The sequence below is a fragment of the Hyla sarda genome, unplaced genomic scaffold (assembly GCF_029499605.1).
Source record: "Hyla sarda isolate aHylSar1 unplaced genomic scaffold, aHylSar1.hap1 scaffold_193, whole genome shotgun sequence".
In the NCBI taxonomy this organism is placed as follows: domain Eukaryota; kingdom Metazoa; phylum Chordata; class Amphibia; order Anura; family Hylidae; genus Hyla; species Hyla sarda.
Window position 1 is genome coordinate 226,132 of NW_026608585.1, and position 22,049 is coordinate 248,180.

Below are 22,049 nucleotides of genomic sequence, written 5' to 3' on the forward strand. Positions count from 1 at the left end.
CATAGTTACATAGTTAGTACGGTCGAAAAAAGACATATGTCCATCACGTTCAACCAGGGAATTAAGGGGTAGGGGTGTGGCGCGATATTGGGGAAGGGATGAGATTTTATATTTCTTCATAAGCATTAATCTTATTTTGTCAATTAGGAACATTCAGCACCCACCCGCTATCAAGGCAGCTGCCTATCATGTCATGCCCTACCTGCACAGGTGTGCTGGCTACTCAAATGATCCAATTAAGGAGGCCATTTAGTCAGCAGCAGCAGAAGTCCTGTGCCTGGACGCTCCAACAGGGGCCAGACACAAGCAGAAGCAGAAGCAGCAGAAGCAGCAGCAGCACCACCTTTTGTTTTTTGGCTGCAGCAGCAGCAAGGCCCACAGGGCTGGCTAGCTGGCTAGCCAGCAAGCAGGTAGCAATGAAAGTAGGAATCTTTCTTTTTAACCCTGTAAGGGGGTGGTGCACTGTACCCGAAGATACTGCCATATCGGGTCAATGCATAGGGCGACGGAAGCAAGCTTCGAAATCGGCCCCCGTTCTCAAAAATCCATTTAATATATGGTCCCCAGATAGGGGACGTATCAGATATTAAACTGATAAGAACAGATTTTTTTTTTTAAGTTTCCCTCAGAACTAAATCATAGTTCTAAGATCTCATATGAACTAGATTTTTGTGCTCATCATCAGGTAACTTTTTTTTTTTTTTTTTTTTTTTTTATTTATCTCCAGAATAAAACAAATTAAAACAACAAAACAACTAACAACAATAACTCAAATAAACCTTAATCCAAAATGAAACCCTTTCTCCACGCGAAAACTGCCAAATAATCAATTAAACCGAATTGAAGAGCTCCACTCTTCAAAGCTTCTTTGACAGGGACTGCCAACCATGGTGACACTTGGTAGGTCGCCATAAAGCGCCTTACATCAGGCTTCATGGACTGCATTATTTTTCCCCTCACAGTTTCAAGCCGGGTATTCACTTTTATTTTAAATTTTACTAGGTCTTGAACAAATATTTCTTTTTCTTCCTTTGGGGCTTGGTCTAGCACCTCACCCAAATATCCAGAAAAATACTCACTGAGAATTATTTTCTTTAATTCCTCTGTTGGCTCCCCTTCAGAAGCCTCACTTACGCTTTCTTCTTCCATTTCTTTTCCTGTGTCCAACTTTTCTTTGCTCTTGCCAGAAACTTTTTTTGCCTCTGGAACTATATTCTCTTCTTTTGTCTTCCTCTTCAATTTCACCCCAACTTCCATAGCCTCAGATTTTTCCGGGCAGTCTTTAAAGAAATGCCCAGTCTTTTTACAGGCCCTGCAGGTCTTACTTTGGCCACACTCAGAAAAGACATGACCTTCCTTTAGACATTTGGTACATATTATCTTTCCACAACTTTCATGCCCGTATTGTTTGCAGTTTTTGCAGAAAGTTCCCATCTCTGGGAAAAATAAATCCCCTGTGTACTTCCCTATTTTAAACCGAGCTGGTGGGAGCAGCAATCTTCCGGGCGCCCCCGCATCCTCTTTCAGTCTGCACAAGAACTTCCATTTTCCTGTCCAAAGCTGGTGTTGGTTAAGGACTTTACCTCTTTCCTCTACTTCCACACAAAATTCCTGCAAAAAGAGCTTGATGTCACTTTCTTTCGCGTATGGCGAGTACATCTTAACTGTGAACAGCTTGGTATTGTCCACAAAGTGCTCAACCAATTTTATGCCTTCCATCTTTGGATGATTCCGGGTTTTCTCCAAGGTTTCCAAAAATTTTCTGTAGAAAGACTTGCTGTTGAAAGTAACATCATAGACCCCCTTTCGAGGGTAATCCATGACTGTCAAGATCTCCATTCTTGGCACTTGGAACAGACCAAACAAGATCTCCACGATTAAGAAGTCCAGATTCTTTTCTCCTCTGGCTTGCTCCTCCACGATAAATCGAACAGCATTTTGGACCCGAGCATATTCAGGTATATCCGCCATGTCTGTTCAGCTGCCGAGATCTTCTTCCGTCCTCTGTTTGCAACCAGGCGACCCAGTGGCTGCCTGGTGATCACTTCTCGTTTCCTGGGGAGTAAGCCGTAACCCCAAAAGCAGCAAGGGGGTGAAGCTCCACCAAATAGGTAGAGCGATCCCCCAGGAACCTTCCAGCCAGACCAAGTGAGCAGATACTACACTTGATCTTAGCCAAAAGGCCGAGAAGCGATAACCGTGAAAGGGGCGGGCCCAACAAGGTCCCCTTCATGGGCACTATCACTGCTTGCTGTCAGGGAGGCTGCCAGACAATTTTCCATGCACACTCTGGGCTGGGGGGCAGTCAACCACCAGTACACACAGCAGAACCTAAACCCATACCATTATTGCTAAGCAGCAAGACAGGGGCCCATTGCACTCCCACGGGGCCTTTTTAAATGCAATCCATAACCCGGATTTGCCAGGAACCCTTCTTACTCCTCCTACTTGCATGTGACACTGGGCTTAGGATCTGCATAGGAAACACACACACAAGCACACACCTACCTTTGTTGCCTGCAGATGCCTCCTTGGCTGTCCCCAAACGGTATCAAACCAACACCCACGGGAAGCTGTAAGCATAGAGGACATGCCTGCACCCCATTGGACTTACCTGTGTGGGTTAAATCCGGGTTATTTGACAACCTATGGCGGTGATGGTTCTGCTCAGGCAGAGCAGTGCTGATGCTCCTCATAAAGCTGTCGCTGCTGTGAAGGTTCTAGGTGACATCACAAATCCCTTTGGTTACATACACAACAAAGCTGGGTTGTTGTTGTTTACACTCTGCAAGGCCTGTGGAAGTGAGTGACATCATAGCACTGTAGTTCTGAGGGTTCAAGATGGATGCAACAATCTCCTGTTGCTTCTATGAAGGCCGTAATAGACGACATCACCAAACAGCTCCATAGTCACATACACAGCAAAGGAGAGATGTTGTTTACACCTAGTGATGTCAGTGGTATTGAGTGACATCACAGCACAGTGCTAAGGCTCCTGGGCCTGGACACAGCAGCGGCTGCAATATCTCAACGGAGAATACGTTTATATCTATGTGTGTGTGTGCGCATATATATATATATATATATATATATATATATATATATATATATATATTTCTCCGCCGAAATCACTTTTAAACCCATTTCCACCTTTTTTTCCCTTCTCTTCCTCTTACTTTTTTTTCACGTTTTTTTACGTTTTTCTCCTTTTCGCCTCTTTTCTGGGCGTATTATTCTTCTTTTTCTTCTTTTTTTTCGTCTAATGCATACCCCATCAGTGCAGCAATGCTTATTCAATACCGCCAGCAGATGGAGACACTGGGGGATAATTTTCTAAGGATTTATACTGATTTTTCCTGTCTGAATTTGTCGCACAGAAAGTTGCAGGCCAAATATGTGTGACATTTCTGCGACTTTAGCTTCTAGAGCATTTTTACAACATTATACATAGGTGCTGAATACATAAAAAGCGACTGTTCAGCGACAGACAAGTCGCATCGGCTGAAAGTAGGCCAGAATGTCAGTCCATGTTGGAGCAGGTTTAGATACAGTCTAAAGCATAGATCTCAAAGTCTGTGCACAGAATTTAGCAAGGGCCTCGCACCTTCTGATGCATCAGGTAGGTGCACAATAGCATAGCCTAACCCTCTGTACTTTGGTCTATATTGATGCGGGACATAGACAGCCAGCTGATGACCAATCCATTAGTGCAATGGATGGCTGGAAGCATTTGTCTTTGCCTTTGCAATACCACAGAAGCAATGCATGGTCAATGTACAGCAATGACACACCTGTGTGAACAGCCAGGAGACCCCCCCCCCCCCCCCCATGTTATGTTACATAGTTACATAGTTAGTACGGTCGAAAAAAGACATATGTCCATCACGTTCAACCAGGGAATTAAGGGGTAGGGGTGTGGCGCGATATTGGGGAAGGGATGAGATTTTATATTTCTTCATAAGCATTAATCTTATTTTGTCAATTAGGAACATTCAGCACCCACCCGCTATCAAGGCAGCTGCCTATCATGTCATGCCCTACCTGCACAGGTGTGCTGGCTACTCAAATGATCCAATTAAGGAGGCCATTTAGTCAGCAGCAGCAGAAGTCCTGTGCCTGGACGCTCCAACAGGGGCCAGACACAAGCAGAAGCAGAAGCAGCAGAAGCAGCAGCAGCACCACCTTTTGTTTTTTGGCTGCAGCAGCAGCAAGGCCCACAGGGCTGGCTAGCTGGCTAGCCAGCAAGCAGGTAGCAATGAAAGTAGGAATCTTTCTTTTTAACCCTGTAAGGGGGTGGTGCACTGTACCCGAAGATACTGCCATATCGGGTCAATGCATAGGGCGACGGAAGCAAGCTTCGAAATCGGCCCCCGTTCTCAAAAATCCATTTAATATATGGTCCCCAGATAGGGGACGTATCAGATATTAAACTGATAAGAACAGATACTACACTTGATCTTAGCCAAAAGGCCGAGAAGCGATAACCGTGAAAGGGGCGGGCCCAACAAGGTCCCCTTCATGGGCACTATCACTGCTTGCTGTCAGGGAGGCTGCCAGACAATTTTCCATGCACACTCTGGGCTGGGGGGCAGTCAACCACCAGTACACACAGCAGAACCTAAACCCATACCATTATTGCTAAGCAGCAAGACAGGGGCCCATTGCACTCCCACGGGGCCTTTTTAAATGCAATCCATAACCCGGATTTGCCAGGAACCCTTCTTACTCCTCCTACTTGCATGTGACACTGGGCTTAGGATCTGCATAGGAAACACACACACAAGCACACACCTACCTTTGTTGCCTGCAGATGCCTCCTTGGCTGTCCCCAAACGGTATCAAACCAACACCCACGGGAAGCTGTAAGCATAGAGGACATGCCTGCACCCCATTGGACTTACCTGTGTGGGTTAAATCCGGGTTATTTGACAACCTATGGCGGTGATGGTTCTGCTCAGGCAGAGCAGTGCTGATGCTCCTCATAAAGCTGTCGCTGCTGTGAAGGTTCTAGGTGACATCACAAATCCCTTTGGTTACATACACAACAAAGCTGGGTTGTTGTTGTTTACACTCTGCAAGGCCTGTGGAAGTGAGTGACATCATAGCACTGTAGTTCTGAGGGTTCAAGATGGATGCAACAATCTCCTGTTGCTTCTATGAAGGCCGTAATAGACGACATCACCAAACAGCTCCATAGTCACATACACAGCAAAGGAGAGATGTTGTTTACACCTAGTGATGTCAGTGGTATTGAGTGACATCACAGCACAGTGCTAAGGCTCCTGGGCCTGGACACAGCAGCGGCTGCAATATCTCAACGGAGAATACGTTTATATCTATGTGTGTGTGTGCGCATATATATATATATATATATATATATATATATATATATATATATATATATATATATATATATTTCTCCGCCGAAATCACTTTTAAACCCATTTCCACCTTTTTTTCCCTTCTCTTCCTCTTACTTTTTTTTCACGTTTTTTTACGTTTTTCTCCTTTTCGCCTCTTTTCTGGGCGTATTATTCTTCTTTTTCTTCTTTTTTTTCGTCTAATGCATACCCCATCAGTGCAGCAATGCTTATTCAATACCGCCAGCAGATGGAGACACTGGGGGATAATTTTCTAAGGATTTATACTGATTTTTCCTGTCTGAATTTGTCGCACAGAAAGTTGCAGGCCAAATATGTGTGACATTTCTGCGACTTTAGCTTCTAGAGCATTTTTACAACATTATACATAGGTGCTGAATACATAAAAAGCGACTGTTCAGCGACAGACAAGTCGCATCGGCTGAAAGTAGGCCAGAATGTCAGTCCATGTTGGAGCAGGTTTAGATACAGTCTAAAGCATAGATCTCAAAGTCTGTGCACAGAATTTAGCAAGGGCCTCGCACCTTCTGATGCATCAGGTAGGTGCACAATAGCATAGCCTAACCCTCTGTACTTTGGTCTATATTGATGCGGGACATAGACAGCCAGCTGATGACCAATCCATTAGTGCAATGGATGGCTGGAAGCATTTGTCTTTGCCTTTGCAATACCACAGAAGCAATGCATGGTCAATGTACAGCAATGACACACCTGTGTGAACAGCCAGGAGACCCCCCCCCCCCCCCATGTTATGTTACATAGTTACATAGTTAGTACGGTCGAAAAAAGACATATGTCCATCACGTTCAACCAGGGAATTAAGGGGTAGGGGTGTGGCGCGATATTGGGGAAGGGATGAGATTTTATATTTCTTCATAAGCATTAATCTTATTTTGTCAATTAGGAACATTCAGCACCCACCCGCTATCAAGGCAGCTGCCTATCATGTCATGCCCTACCTGCACAGGTGTGCTGGCTACTCAAATGATCCAATTAAGGAGGCCATTTAGTCAGCAGCAGCAGAAGTCCTGTGCCTGGACGCTCCAACAGGGGCCAGACACAAGCAGAAGCAGAAGCAGCAGAAGCAGCAGCAGCACCACCTTTTGTTTTTTGGCTGCAGCAGCAGCAAGGCCCACAGGGCTGGCTAGCTGGCTAGCCAGCAAGCAGGTAGCAATGAAAGTAGGAATCTTTCTTTTTAACCCTGTAAGGGGGTGGTGCACTGTACCCGAAGATACTGCCATATCGGGTCAATGCATAGGGCGACGGAAGCAAGCTTCGAAATCGGCCCCCGTTCTCAAAAATCCATTTAATATATGGTCCCCAGATAGGGGACGTATCAGATATTAAACTGATAAGAACAGATACTACACTTGATCTTAGCCAAAAGGCCGAGAAGCGATAACCGTGAAAGGGGCGGGCCCAACAAGGTCCCCTTCATGGGCACTATCACTGCTTGCTGTCAGGGAGGCTGCCAGACAATTTTCCATGCACACTCTGGGCTGGGGGGCAGTCAACCACCAGTACACACAGCAGAACCTAAACCCATACCATTATTGCTAAGCAGCAAGACAGGGGCCCATTGCACTCCCACGGGGCCTTTTTAAATGCAATCCATAACCCGGATTTGCCAGGAACCCTTCTTACTCCTCCTACTTGCATGTGACACTGGGCTTAGGATCTGCATAGGAAACACACACACAAGCACACACCTACCTTTGTTGCCTGCAGATGCCTCCTTGGCTGTCCCCAAACGGTATCAAACCAACACCCACGGGAAGCTGTAAGCATAGAGGACATGCCTGCACCCCATTGGACTTACCTGTGTGGGTTAAATCCGGGTTATTTGACAACCTATGGCGGTGATGGTTCTGCTCAGGCAGAGCAGTGCTGATGCTCCTCATAAAGCTGTCGCTGCTGTGAAGGTTCTAGGTGACATCACAAATCCCTTTGGTTACATACACAACAAAGCTGGGTTGTTGTTGTTTACACTCTGCAAGGCCTGTGGAAGTGAGTGACATCATAGCACTGTAGTTCTGAGGGTTCAAGATGGATGCAACAATCTCCTGTTGCTTCTATGAAGGCCGTAATAGACGACATCACCAAACAGCTCCATAGTCACATACACAGCAAAGGAGAGATGTTGTTTACACCTAGTGATGTCAGTGGTATTGAGTGACATCACAGCACAGTGCTAAGGCTCCTGGGCCTGGACACAGCAGCGGCTGCAATATCTCAACGGAGAATACGTTTATATCTATGTGTGTGTGTGCGCATATATATATATATATATATATATATATATATATATATATATATTTCTCCGCCGAAATCACTTTTAAACCCATTTCCACCTTTTTTTCCCTTCTCTTCCTCTTACTTTTTTTTCACGTTTTTTTACGTTTTTCTCCTTTTCGCCTCTTTTCTGGGCGTATTATTCTTCTTTTTCTTCTTTTTTTTCGTCTAATGCATACCCCATCAGTGCAGCAATGCTTATTCAATACCGCCAGCAGATGGAGACACTGGGGGATAATTTTCTAAGGATTTATACTGATTTTTCCTGTCTGAATTTGTCGCACAGAAAGTTGCAGGCCAAATATGTGTGACATTTCTGCGACTTTAGCTTCTAGAGCATTTTTACAACATTATACATAGGTGCTGAATACATAAAAAGCGACTGTTCAGCGACAGACAAGTCGCATCGGCTGAAAGTAGGCCAGAATGTCAGTCCATGTTGGAGCAGGTTTAGATACAGTCTAAAGCATAGATCTCAAAGTCTGTGCACAGAATTTAGCAAGGGCCTCGCACCTTCTGATGCATCAGGTAGGTGCACAATAGCATAGCCTAACCCTCTGTACTTTGGTCTATATTGATGCGGGACATAGACAGCCAGCTGATGACCAATCCATTAGTGCAATGGATGGCTGGAAGCATTTGTCTTTGCCTTTGCAATACCACAGAAGCAATGCATGGTCAATGTACAGCAATGACACACCTGTGTGAACAGCCAGGAGACCCCCCCCCCCCCCATGTTATGTTACATAGTTACATAGTTAGTACGGTCGAAAAAAGACATATGTCCATCACGTTCAACCAGGGAATTAAGGGGTAGGGGTGTGGCGCGATATTGGGGAAGGGATGAGATTTTATATTTCTTCATAAGCATTAATCTTATTTTGTCAATTAGGAACATTCAGCACCCACCCGCTATCAAGGCAGCTGCCTATCATGTCATGCCCTACCTGCACAGGTGTGCTGGCTACTCAAATGATCCAATTAAGGAGGCCATTTAGTCAGCAGCAGCAGAAGTCCTGTGCCTGGACGCTCCAACAGGGGCCAGACACAAGCAGAAGCAGAAGCAGCAGAAGCAGCAGCAGCACCACCTTTTGTTTTTTGGCTGCAGCAGCAGCAAGGCCCACAGGGCTGGCTAGCTGGCTAGCCAGCAAGCAGGTAGCAATGAAAGTAGGAATCTTTCTTTTTAACCCTGTAAGGGGGTGGTGCACTGTACCCGAAGATACTGCCATATCGGGTCAATGCATAGGGCGACGGAAGCAAGCTTCGAAATCGGCCCCCGTTCTCAAAAATCCATTTAATATATGGTCCCCAGATAGGGGACGTATCAGATATTAAACTGATAAGAACAGATACTACACTTGATCTTAGCCAAAAGGCCGAGAAGCGATAACCGTGAAAGGGGCGGGCCCAACAAGGTCCCCTTCATGGGCACTATCACTGCTTGCTGTCAGGGAGGCTGCCAGACAATTTTCCATGCACACTCTGGGCTGGGGGGCAGTCAACCACCAGTACACACAGCAGAACCTAAACCCATACCATTATTGCTAAGCAGCAAGACAGGGGCCCATTGCACTCCCACGGGGCCTTTTTAAATGCAATCCATAACCCGGATTTGCCAGGAACCCTTCTTACTCCTCCTACTTGCATGTGACACTGGGCTTAGGATCTGCATAGGAAACACACACACAAGCACACACCTACCTTTGTTGCCTGCAGATGCCTCCTTGGCTGTCCCCAAACGGTATCAAACCAACACCCACGGGAAGCTGTAAGCATAGAGGACATGCCTGCACCCCATTGGACTTACCTGTGTGGGTTAAATCCGGGTTATTTGACAACCTATGGCGGTGATGGTTCTGCTCAGGCAGAGCAGTGCTGATGCTCCTCATAAAGCTGTCGCTGCTGTGAAGGTTCTAGGTGACATCACAAATCCCTTTGGTTACATACACAACAAAGCTGGGTTGTTGTTGTTTACACTCTGCAAGGCCTGTGGAAGTGAGTGACATCATAGCACTGTAGTTCTGAGGGTTCAAGATGGATGCAACAATCTCCTGTTGCTTCTATGAAGGCCGTAATAGACGACATCACCAAACAGCTCCATAGTCACATACACAGCAAAGGAGAGATGTTGTTTACACCTAGTGATGTCAGTGGTATTGAGTGACATCACAGCACAGTGCTAAGGCTCCTGGGCCTGGACACAGCAGCGGCTGCAATATCTCAACGGAGAATACGTTTATATCTATGTGTGTGTGTGCGCATATATATATATATATATATATATATATATATATATATATATATATATTTCTCCGCCGAAATCACTTTTAAACCCATTTCCACCTTTTTTTCCCTTCTCTTCCTCTTACTTTTTTTTCACGTTTTTTTACGTTTTTCTCCTTTTCGCCTCTTTTCTGGGCGTATTATTCTTCTTTTTCTTCTTTTTTTTCGTCTAATGCATACCCCATCAGTGCAGCAATGCTTATTCAATACCGCCAGCAGATGGAGACACTGGGGGATAATTTTCTAAGGATTTATACTGATTTTTCCTGTCTGAATTTGTCGCACAGAAAGTTGCAGGCCAAATATGTGTGACATTTCTGCGACTTTAGCTTCTAGAGCATTTTTACAACATTATACATAGGTGCTGAATACATAAAAAGCGACTGTTCAGCGACAGACAAGTCGCATCGGCTGAAAGTAGGCCAGAATGTCAGTCCATGTTGGAGCAGGTTTAGATACAGTCTAAAGCATAGATCTCAAAGTCTGTGCACAGAATTTAGCAAGGGCCTCGCACCTTCTGATGCATCAGGTAGGTGCACAATAGCATAGCCTAACCCTCTGTACTTTGGTCTATATTGATGCGGGACATAGACAGCCAGCTGATGACCAATCCATTAGTGCAATGGATGGCTGGAAGCATTTGTCTTTGCCTTTGCAATACCACAGAAGCAATGCATGGTCAATGTACAGCAATGACACACCTGTGTGAACAGCCAGGAGACCCCCCCCCCCCCCATGTTATGTTACATAGTTACATAGTTAGTACGGTCGAAAAAAGACATATGTCCATCACGTTCAACCAGGGAATTAAGGGGTAGGGGTGTGGCGCGATATTGGGGAAGGGATGAGATTTTATATTTCTTCATAAGCATTAATCTTATTTTGTCAATTAGGAACATTCAGCACCCACCCGCTATCAAGGCAGCTGCCTATCATGTCATGCCCTACCTGCACAGGTGTGCTGGCTACTCAAATGATCCAATTAAGGAGGCCATTTAGTCAGCAGCAGCAGAAGTCCTGTGCCTGGACGCTCCAACAGGGGCCAGACACAAGCAGAAGCAGAAGCAGCAGAAGCAGCAGCAGCACCACCTTTTGTTTTTTGGCTGCAGCAGCAGCAAGGCCCACAGGGCTGGCTAGCTGGCTAGCCAGCAAGCAGGTAGCAATGAAAGTAGGAATCTTTCTTTTTAACCCTGTAAGGGGGTGGTGCACTGTACCCGAAGATACTGCCATATCGGGTCAATGCATAGGGCGACGGAAGCAAGCTTCGAAATCGGCCCCCGTTCTCAAAAATCCATTTAATATATGGTCCCCAGATAGGGGACGTATCAGATATTAAACTGATAAGAACAGATACTACACTTGATCTTAGCCAAAAGGCCGAGAAGCGATAACCGTGAAAGGGGCGGGCCCAACAAGGTCCCCTTCATGGGCACTATCACTGCTTGCTGTCAGGGAGGCTGCCAGACAATTTTCCATGCACACTCTGGGCTGGGGGGCAGTCAACCACCAGTACACACAGCAGAACCTAAACCCATACCATTATTGCTAAGCAGCAAGACAGGGGCCCATTGCACTCCCACGGGGCCTCTTTTTAAATGCAATCCATAACCCGGATTTGCCAGGAACCCTTCTTACTCCTCCTACTTGCATGTGACACTGGGCTTAGGATCTGCATAGGAAACACACACACAAGCACACACCTACCTTTGTTGCCTGCAGATGCCTCCTTGGCTGTCCCCAAACGGTATCAAACCAACACCCACGGGAAGCTGTAAGCATAGAGGACATGCCTGCACCCCATTGGACTTACCTGTGTGGGTTAAATCCGGGTTATTTGACAACCTATGGCGGTGATGGTTCTGCTCAGGCAGAGCAGTGCTGATGCTCCTCATAAAGCTGTCGCTGCTGTGAAGGTTCTAGGTGACATCACAAATCCCTTTGGTTACATACACAACAAAGCTGGGTTGTTGTTGTTTACACTCTGCAAGGCCTGTGGAAGTGAGTGACATCATAGCACTGTAGTTCTGAGGGTTCAAGATGGATGCAACAATCTCCTGTTGCTTCTATGAAGGCCGTAATAGACGACATCACCAAACAGCTCCATAGTCACATACACAGCAAAGGAGAGATGTTGTTTACACCTAGTGATGTCAGTGGTATTGAGTGACATCACAGCACAGTGCTAAGGCTCCTGGGCCTGGACACAGCAGCGGCTGCAATATCTCAACGGAGAATACGTTTATATCTATGTGTGTGTGTGCGCATATATATATATATATATATATATATATATATATATATATATATATATATATTTCTCCGCCGAAATCACTTTTAAACCCATTTCCACCTTTTTTTCCCTTCTCTTCCTCTTACTTTTTTTTCACGTTTTTTTACGTTTTTCTCCTTTTCGCCTCTTTTCTGGGCGTATTATTCTTCTTTTTCTTCTTTTTTTTCGTCTAATGCATACCCCATCAGTGCAGCAATGCTTATTCAATACCGCCAGCAGATGGAGACACTGGGGGATAATTTTCTAAGGATTTATACTGATTTTTCCTGTCTGAATTTGTCGCACAGAAAGTTGCAGGCCAAATATGTGTGACATTTCTGCGACTTTAGCTTCTAGAGCATTTTTACAACATTATACATAGGTGCTGAATACATAAAAAGCGACTGTTCAGCGACAGACAAGTCGCATCGGCTGAAAGTAGGCCAGAATGTCAGTCCATGTTGGAGCAGGTTTAGATACAGTCTAAAGCATAGATCTCAAAGTCTGTGCACAGAATTTAGCAAGGGCCTCGCACCTTCTGATGCGTAGGTGCACAATAGCATAGCCTAACCCTCTGTACTTTGGTCTATATTGATGCGGGACATAGACAGCCAGCTGATGACCAATCCATTAGTGCAATGGATGGCTGGAAGCATTTGTCTTTGCCTTTGCAATACCACAGAAGCAATGCATGGTCAATGTACAGCAATGACACACCTGTGTGAACAGCCAGGAGACCCCCCCCCCCCCCCATGTTATGTTACATAGTTACATAGTTAGTACGGTCGAAAAAAGACATATGTCCATCACGTTCAACCAGGGAATTAAGGGGTAGGGGTGTGGCGCGATATTGGGGAAGGGATGAGATTTTATATTTCTTCATAAGCATTAATCTTATTTTGTCAATTAGGAACATTCAGCACCCACCCGCTATCAAGGCAGCTGCCTATCATGTCATGCCCTACCTGCACAGGTGTGCTGGCTACTCAAATGATCCAATTAAGGAGGCCATTTAGTCAGCAGCAGCAGAAGTCCTGTGCCTGGACGCTCCAACAGGGGCCAGACACAAGCAGAAGCAGAAGCAGCAGAAGCAGCAGCAGCACCACCTTTTGTTTTTTGGCTGCAGCAGCAGCAAGGCCCACAGGGCTGGCTAGCTGGCTAGCCAGCAAGCAGGTAGCAATGAAAGTAGGAATCTTTCTTTTTAACCCTGTAAGGGGGTGGTGCACTGTACCCGAAGATACTGCCATATCGGGTCAATGCATAGGGCGACGGAAGCAAGCTTCGAAATCGGCCCCCGTTCTCAAAAATCCATTTAATATATGGTCCCCAGATAGGGGACGTATCAGATATTAAACTGATAAGAACAGATACTACACTTGATCTTAGCCAAAAGGCCGAGAAGCGATAACCGTGAAAGGGGCGGGCCCAACAAGGTCCCCTTCATGGGCACTATCACTGCTTGCTGTCAGGGAGGCTGCCAGACAATTTTCCATGCACACTCTGGGCTGGGGGGCAGTCAACCACCAGTACACACAGCAGAACCTAAACCCATACCATTATTGCTAAGCAGCAAGACAGGGGCCCATTGCACTCCCACGGGGCCTTTTTAAATGCAATCCATAACCCGGATTTGCCAGGAACCCTTCTTACTCCTCCTACTTGCATGTGACACTGGGCTTAGGATCTGCATAGGAAACACACACACAAGCACACACCTACCTTTGTTGCCTGCAGATGCCTCCTTGGCTGTCCCCAAACGGTATCAAACCAACACCCACGGGAAGCTGTAAGCATAGAGGACATGCCTGCACCCCATTGGACTTACCTGTGTGGGTTAAATCCGGGTTATTTGACAACCTATGGCGGTGATGGTTCTGCTCAGGCAGAGCAGTGCTGATGCTCCTCATAAAGCTGTCGCTGCTGTGAAGGTTCTAGGTGACATCACAAATCCCTTTGGTTACATACACAACAAAGCTGGGTTGTTGTTGTTTACACTCTGCAAGGCCTGTGGAAGTGAGTGACATCATAGCACTGTAGTTCTGAGGGTTCAAGATGGATGCAACAATCTCCTGTTGCTTCTATGAAGGCCGTAATAGACGACATCACCAAACAGCTCCATAGTCACATACACAGCAAAGGAGAGATGTTGTTTACACCTAGTGATGTCAGTGGTATTGAGTGACATCACAGCACAGTGCTAAGGCTCCTGGGCCTGGACACAGCAGCGGCTGCAATATCTCAACGGAGAATACGTTTATATCTATGTGTGTGTGTGCGCATATATATATATATATATATATATATAAATATATATTTCTCCGCCGAAATCACTTTTAAACCCATTTCCACCTTTTTTTCCCTTCTCTTCCTCTTACTTTTTTTTCACGTTTTTTTACGTTTTTCTCCTTTTCGCCTCTTTTCTGGGCGTATTATTCTTCTTTTTCTTCTTTTTTTTCATCTAATGCATACCCCATCAGTGCAGCAATGCTTATTCAATACCGCCAGCAGATGGAGACACTGGGGGATAATTTTCTAAGGATTTATACTGATTTTTCCTGTCTGAATTTGTCGCACAGAAAGTTGCAGGCCAAATATGTGTGACATTTCTGCGACTTTAGCTTCTAGAGCATTTTTACAACATTATACATAGGTGCTGAATACATAAAAAGCGACTGTTCAGCGACAGACAAGTCGCATCGGCTGAAAGTAGGCCAGAATGTCAGTCCATGTTGGAGCAGGTTTAGATACAGTCTAAAGCATAGATCTCAAAGTCTGTGCACAGAATTTAGCAAGGGCCTCGCACCTTCTGATGCATCAGGTAGGTGCACAATAGCATAGCCTAACCCTCTGTACTTTGGTCTATATTGATGCGGGACATAGACAGCCAGCTGATGACCAATCCATTAGTGCAATGGATGGCTGGAAGCATTTGTCTTTGCCTTTGCAATACCACAGAAGCAATGCATGGTCAATGTACAGCAATGACACACCTGTGTGAACAGCCAGGAGACCCCCCCCCCCCCCCCCATGTTATGTTACATAGTTACATAGTTAGTACGGTCGAAAAAAGACATATGTCCATCACGTTCAACCAGGGAATTAAGGGGTAGGGGTGTGGCGCGATATTGGGGAAGGGATGAGATTTTATATTTCTTCATAAGCATTAATCTTATTTTGTCAATTAGGAACATTCAGCACCCACCCGCTATCAAGGCAGCTGCCTATCATGTCATGCCCTACCTGCACAGGTGTGCTGGCTACTCAAATGATCCAATTAAGGAGGCCATTTAGTCAGCAGCAGCAGAAGTCCTGTGCCTGGACGCTCCAACAGGGGCCAGACACAAGCAGAAGCAGAAGCAGCAGAAGCAGCAGCAGCACCACCTTTTGTTTTTTGGCTGCAGCAGCAGCAAGGCCCACAGGGCTGGCTAGCTGGCTAGCCAGCAAGCAGGTAGCAATGAAAGTAGGAATCTTTCTTTTTAACCCTGTAAGGGGGTGGTGCACTGTACCCGAAGATACTGCCATATCGGGTCAATGCATAGGGCGACGGAAGCAAGCTTCGAAATCGGCCCCCGTTCTCAAAAATCCATTTAATATATGGTCCCCAGATAGGGGACGTATCAGATATTAAACTGATAAGAACAGATACTACACTTGATCTTAGCCAAAAGGCCGAGAAGCGATAACCGTGAAAGGGGCGGGCCCAACAAGGTCCCCTTCATGGGCACTATCACTGCTTGCTGTCAGGGAGGCTGCCAGACAATTTTCCATGCACACTCTGGGCTGGGGGGCAGTCAACCACCAGTACACACAGCAGAACCTAAACCCATACCATTATTGCTAAGCAGCAAGACAGGGGCCCATTGCACTCCCACGGGGCCTTTTTAAATGCAATCCATAACCCGGATTTGCCAGGAACCCTTCTTACTCCTCCTACTTGCATGTGACACTGGGCTTAGGATCTGCATAGGAAACACACACACAAGCACACACCTACCTTTGTTGCCTGCAGATGCCTCCTTGGCTGTCCCCAAACGGTATCAAACCAACACCCACGGGAAGCTGTAAGCATAGAGGACATGCCTGCACCCCATTGGACTTACCTGTGTGGGTTAAATCCGGGTTATTTGACAACCTATGGCGGTGATGGTTCTGCTCAGGCAGAGCAGTGCTGATGCTCCTCATAAAGCTGTCGCTGCTGTGAAGGTTCTAGGTGACATCACAAATCCCTTTGGTTACATACACAACAAAGCTGGGTTGTTGTTGTTTACACTCTGCAAGGCCTGTGGAAGTGAGTGACATCATAGCACTGTAGTTCTGAGGGTTCAAGATGGATGCAACAATCTCCTGTTGCTTCTATGAAGGCCGTAATAGACGACATCACCAAACAGCTCCATAGTCACATACACAGCAAAGGAGAGATGTTGTTTACACCTAGTGATGTCAGTGGTATTGAGTGACATCACAGCACAGTGCTAAGGCTCCTGGGCCTGGACACAGCAGCGGCTGCAATATCTCAACGGAGAATACGTTTATATCTATGTGTGTGTGTGCGCATATATATATATATATATATATATATATATATATATATATATATTTCTCCACCGAAATCACTTTTAAACCCATTTCCACCTTTTTTTCCCTTCTCTTCCTCTTACTTTTTTTTCACGTTTTTTTACGTTTTTCTCCTTTTCGCCTCTTTTCTGGGCGTATTATTCTTCTTTTTCTTCTTTTTTTTCGTCTAATGCATACCCCATCAGTGCAGCAATGCTTATTCAATACCGCCAGCAGATGGAGACACTGGGGGATAATTTTCTAAGGATTTATACTGATTTTTCCTGTCTGAATTTGTCGCACAGAAAGTTGCAGGCCAAATATGTGTGACATTTCTGCGACTTTAGCTTCTAGAGCATTTTTACAACATTATACATAGGTGCTGAATACATAAAAAGCGACTGTTCAGCGACAGACAAGTCGCATCGGCTGAAAGTAGGCCAGAATGTCAGTCCATGTTGGAGCAGGTTTAGATACAGTCTAAAGCATAGATCTCAAAGTCTGTGCACAGAATTTAGCAAGGGCCTCGCACCTTCTGATGCATCAGGTAGGTGCACAATAGCATAGCCTAACCCTCTGTACTTTGGTCTATATTGATGCGGGACATAGACAGCCAGCTGATGACCAATCCATTAGTGCAATGGATGGCTGGAAGCATTTGTCTTTGCCTTTGCAATACCACAGAAGCAATGCATGGTCAATGTACAGCAATGACACACCTGTGTGAACAGCCAGGAGACCCCCCCCCCCCCCATGTTATGTTACATAGTTACATAGTTAGTACGGTCGAAAAAAGACATATGTCCATCACGTTCAACCAGGGAATTAAGGGGTAGGGGTGTGGCGCGATATTGGGGAAGGGATGAGATTTTATATTTCTTCATAAGCATTAATCTTATTTTGTCAATTAGGAACATTCAGCACCCACCCGCTATCAAGGCAGCTGCCTATCATGTCATGCCCTACCTGCACAGGTGTGCTGGCTACTCAAATGATCCAATTAAGGAGGCCATTTAGTCAGCAGCAGCAGAAGTCCTGTGCCTGGACGCTCCAACAGGGGCCAGACACAAGCAGAAGCAGAAGCAGCAGAAGCAGCAGCAGCACCACCTTTTGTTTATTGGCTGCAGCAGCAGCAAGGCCCACAGGGCTGGCTAGCTGGCTAGCCAGCAAGCAGGTAGCAATGAAAGTAGGAATCTTTCTTTTTAACCCTGTAAGGGGGTGGTGCACTGTACCCGAAGATACTGCCATATCGGGTCAATGCATAGGGCGACGGAAGCAAGCTTCGAAATCGGCCCCCGTTCTCAAAAATCCATTTAATATATGGTCCCCAGATAGGGGACGTATCAGATATTAAACTGATAAGAACAGATTTTTTTTTTTTTTATCTAAAGCCGAGGAACGTGCTTTCGATTCACCCAAAGTGCAAGAAAAAGTGCAAACGTGTTACACTAAAAAAACGTGCACAAAGGATGCGGTCTATCGCAAGCCCTTCTCCGATAGGAGAGAGGCCCCCCAACAAACCTTACCCTTCGCCTCCGGACCAAAAGGTACCTGCGAGGTTCCAGGTTCGATGTCCCTTTTCGCCAAAGCTACTAGGGGACCACAAATGCTCCCGGCATCCCCCTTGGCGTTGGCCAAGGTATCTGCCCGCAGAGCCGATTGCGGTAGGTACCCTGCCAAAGCAGGGGTACCCGGGGTGTTTGCAGGGAGGTGCGGAACCTAATGGCCACACACACCTCCCCTAGACCGCCAGGAGGGACACCCAGAAGGGCTACCGCATCCTGACAAATCCTGTGAACACACAACACGCAAAAAGTGACACAGTGAGACAAAAAAATAAATAAGTGAATGTGTGCAGATATACTGCCCGGACATCCGGCCGGATCTATAAAAATTTCTCTGATCCTAGCCAGAAGGCCGGGAATCAAGAGGTGAGTGCCACAAGGTGAAGAGATTATGGTGCCCGTGCTTCAACTCAGTGAGCCTATTCTCCCAGTGAGTTTCGGCACCTCGGGGTCACCACTCCCCGAGGCACAAAAGTACCTCGGCTCTAGACCCTCTCAGCCTCATGGCGAGACCCGGAGGGAACAGGTCACATCGGGGCAGCCGTCGAGCTGATTCCTCAGAACCAGCCCCGGAAAGCCCTGGTACACCTGCATCCTCCATGCAGCACCCATCCCCACCAGCATGAAAACTGATAAGAACAGATACTACACTTGATCTTAGCCAAAAGGCCGAGAAGCGATAACCGTGAAAGGGGCGGGCCCAACAAGGTCCCCTTCATGGGCACTATCACTGCTTGCTGTCAGGGAGGCTGCCAGACAATTTTCCATGCACACTCTGGGCTGGGGGGCAGTCAACCACCAGTACACACAGCAGAACCTAAACCCATACCATTATTGCTAAGCAGCAAGACAGGGGCCCATTGCACTCCCACGGGGCCTTTTTAAATGCAATCCATAACCCGGATTTGCCAGGAACCCTTCTTACTCCTCCTACTTGCATGTGACACTGGGCTTAGGATCTGCATAGGAAACACACACACAAGCACACACCTACCTTTGTTGCCTGCAGATGCCTCCTTGGCTGTCCCCAAACGGTATCAAACCAACACCCACGGGAAGCTGTAAGCATAGAGGACATGCCTGCACCCCATTGGACTTACCTGTGTGGGTTAAATCCGGGTTATTTGACAACCTATGGCGGTGATGGTTCTGCTCAGGCAGAGCAGTGCTGATGCTCCTCATAAAGCTGTCGCTGCTGTGAAGGTTCTAGGTGACATCACAAATCCCTTTGGTTACATACACAACAAAGCTGGGTTGTTGTTGTTTACACTCTGCAAGGCCTGTGGAAGTGAGTGACATCATAGCACTGTAGTTCTGAGGGTTCAAGATGGATGCAACAATCTCCTGTTGCTTCTATGAAGGCCGTAATAGACGACATCACCAAACAGCTCCATAGTCACATACACAGCAAAGGAGAGATGTTGTTTACACCTAGTGATGTCAGTGGTATTGAGTGACATCACAGCACAGTGCTAAGGCTCCTGGGCCTGGACACAGCAGCGGCTGCAATATCTCAACGGAGAATACGTTTATATCTATGTGTGTGTGTGCGCATATATATATATATATATATATATATATATATATATATATATTTCTCCGCCGAAATCACTTTTAAACCCATTTCCACCTTTTTTTCCCTTCTCTTCCTCTTACTTTTTTTTCACGTTTTTTTACGTTTTTCTCCTTTTCGCCTCTTTTCTGGGCGTATTATTCTTCTTTTTCTTCTTTTTTTTCGTCTAATGCATACCCCATCAGTGCAGCAATGCTTATTCAATACCGCCAGCAGATGGAGACACTGGGGGATAATTTTCTAAGGATTTATACTGATTTTTCCTGTCTGAATTTGTCGCACAGAAAGTTGCAGGCCAAATATGTGTGACATTTCTGCGACTTTAGCTTCTAGAGCATTTTTACAACATTATACATAGGTGCTGAATACATAAAAAGCGACTGTTCAGCGACAGACAAGTCGCATCGGCTGAAAGTAGGCCAGAATGTCAGTCCATGTTGGAGCAGGTTTAGATACAGTCTAAAGCATAGATCTCAAAGTCTGTGCACAGAATTTAGCAAGGGCCTCGCACCTTCTGATGCATCAGGTAGGTGCACAATAGCATAGCCTAACCCTCTGTACTTTGGTCTATATTGATGCGGGACATAGACAGCCAGCTGATGACCAATCCATTAGTGCAATGGATGGCTGGAAGCATTTGTCTTTGCCTTTGCAATACCACAGAAGCAATGCATGGTCAATGTACAGCAATGACACACCTGTGTGAACAGCCAGGAGACCCCCCCCCCCCCCATGTTATGTTACATAGTTACATAGTTAGTACGGTCGAAAAAAGACATATGTCCATCACGTTCAACCAGGGAATTAAGGGGTAGGGGTGTGGCGCGATATTGGGGAAGGGATGAGATTTTATATTTCTTCATAAGCATTAATCTTATTTTGTCAATTAGGAACATTCAGCACCCACCCGCTATCAAGGCAGCTGCCTATCATGTCATGCCCTACCTGCACAGGTGTGCTGGCTACTCAAATGATCCAATTAAGGAGGCCATTTAGTCAGCAGCAGCAGAAGTCCTGTGCCTGGACGCTCCAACAGGGGCCAGACACAAGCAGAAGCAGAAGCAGCAGAAGCAGCAGCAGCACCACCTTTTGTTTTTTGGCTGCAGCAGCAGCAAGGCCCACAGGGCTGGCTAGCTGGCTAGCCAGCAAGCAGGTAGCAATGAAAGTAGGAATCTTTCTTTTTAACCCTGTAAGGGGGTGGTGCACTGTACCCGAAGATACTGCCATATCGGGTCAATGCATAGGGCGACGGAAGCAAGCTTCGAAATCGGCCCCCGTTCTCAAAAATCCATTTAATATATGGTCCCCAGATAGGGGACGTATCAGATATTAAACTGATAAGAACAGATACTACACTTGATCTTAGCCAAAAGGCCGAGAAGCGATAACCGTGAAAGGGGCGGGCCCAACAAGGTCCCCTTCATGGGCACTATCACTGCTTGCTGTCAGGGAGGCTGCCAGACAATTTTCCATGCACACTCTGGGCTGGGGGGCAGTCAACCACCAGTACACACAGCAGAACCTAAACCCATACCATTATTGCTAAGCAGCAAGACAGGGGCCCATTGCACTCCCACGGGGCCTTTTTAAATGCAATCCATAACCCGGATTTGCCAGGAACCCTTCTTACTCCTCCTACTTGCATGTGACACTGGGCTTAGGATCTGCATAGGAAACACACACACAAGCACACACCTACCTTTGTTGCCTGCAGATGCCTCCTTGGCTGTCCCCAAACGGTATCAAACCAACACCCACGGGAAGCTGTAAGCATAGAGGACATGCCTGCACCCCATTGGACTTACCTGTGTGGGTTAAATCCGGGTTATTTGACAACCTATGGCGGTGATGGTTCTGCTCAGGCAGAGCAGTGCTGATGCTCCTCATAAAGCTGTCGCTGCTGTGAAGGTTCTAGGTGACATCACAAATCCCTTTGGTTACATACACAACAAAGCTGGGTTGTTGTTGTTTACACTCTGCAAGGCCTGTGGAAGTGAGTGACATCATAGCACTGTAGTTCTGAGGGTTCAAGATGGATGCAACAATCTCCTGTTGCTTCTATGAAGGCCGTAATAGACGACATCACCAAACAGCTCCATAGTCACATACACAGCAAAGGAGAGATGTTGTTT

At 46.3% G+C, this 22,049-nt stretch overlaps 8 non-coding genes and 3 pseudogenes across 8 annotated transcripts; all 11 read right to left on the minus strand.

Annotated features, from left to right (window-relative positions):
* Nucleotides 1-452: 452 nt before the first annotated feature.
* LOC130316437 (U2 spliceosomal RNA) lies at nucleotides 453-640 on the minus strand. The gene has a single exon (XR_008863767.1). It is a non-coding gene; the product is annotated as a U2 spliceosomal RNA (small nuclear RNA).
* Nucleotides 641-2,057: 1,417 nt separating this feature from the next.
* LOC130316447 (U2 spliceosomal RNA) lies at nucleotides 2,058-2,195 on the minus strand (annotated as a pseudogene).
* A 2,096-nt stretch (nucleotides 2,196-4,291) lies between these two features.
* Nucleotides 4,292-4,482, minus strand: LOC130316304 (U2 spliceosomal RNA). Its single transcript, XR_008863650.1, has one exon. It is a non-coding gene; the product is annotated as a U2 spliceosomal RNA (small nuclear RNA).
* A 2,108-nt stretch (nucleotides 4,483-6,590) lies between these two features.
* LOC130316305 (U2 spliceosomal RNA) lies at nucleotides 6,591-6,781 on the minus strand. Its single transcript, XR_008863651.1, has one exon. It is a non-coding gene; the product is annotated as a U2 spliceosomal RNA (small nuclear RNA).
* Nucleotides 6,782-8,870: 2,089 nt separating this feature from the next.
* Nucleotides 8,871-9,061, minus strand: LOC130316306 (U2 spliceosomal RNA). Its single transcript, XR_008863652.1, has one exon. It is a non-coding gene; the product is annotated as a U2 spliceosomal RNA (small nuclear RNA).
* A 2,093-nt stretch (nucleotides 9,062-11,154) lies between these two features.
* LOC130316307 (U2 spliceosomal RNA) lies at nucleotides 11,155-11,345 on the minus strand. The gene has a single exon (XR_008863653.1). It is a non-coding gene; the product is annotated as a U2 spliceosomal RNA (small nuclear RNA).
* A 2,095-nt stretch (nucleotides 11,346-13,440) lies between these two features.
* Nucleotides 13,441-13,631, minus strand: LOC130316308 (U2 spliceosomal RNA). The gene has a single exon (XR_008863654.1). It is a non-coding gene; the product is annotated as a U2 spliceosomal RNA (small nuclear RNA).
* A 2,084-nt stretch (nucleotides 13,632-15,715) lies between these two features.
* LOC130316309 (U2 spliceosomal RNA) lies at nucleotides 15,716-15,906 on the minus strand. The gene has a single exon (XR_008863655.1). It is a non-coding gene; the product is annotated as a U2 spliceosomal RNA (small nuclear RNA).
* Nucleotides 15,907-17,995: 2,089 nt separating this feature from the next.
* Nucleotides 17,996-18,175, minus strand: LOC130316435 (U2 spliceosomal RNA; annotated as a pseudogene).
* A 690-nt stretch (nucleotides 18,176-18,865) lies between these two features.
* LOC130316444 (U2 spliceosomal RNA) lies at nucleotides 18,866-19,025 on the minus strand (annotated as a pseudogene).
* Nucleotides 19,026-21,112: 2,087 nt separating this feature from the next.
* LOC130316311 (U2 spliceosomal RNA) lies at nucleotides 21,113-21,303 on the minus strand. Its single transcript, XR_008863656.1, has one exon. It is a non-coding gene; the product is annotated as a U2 spliceosomal RNA (small nuclear RNA).
* Nucleotides 21,304-22,049: the final 746 nt, after the last annotated feature.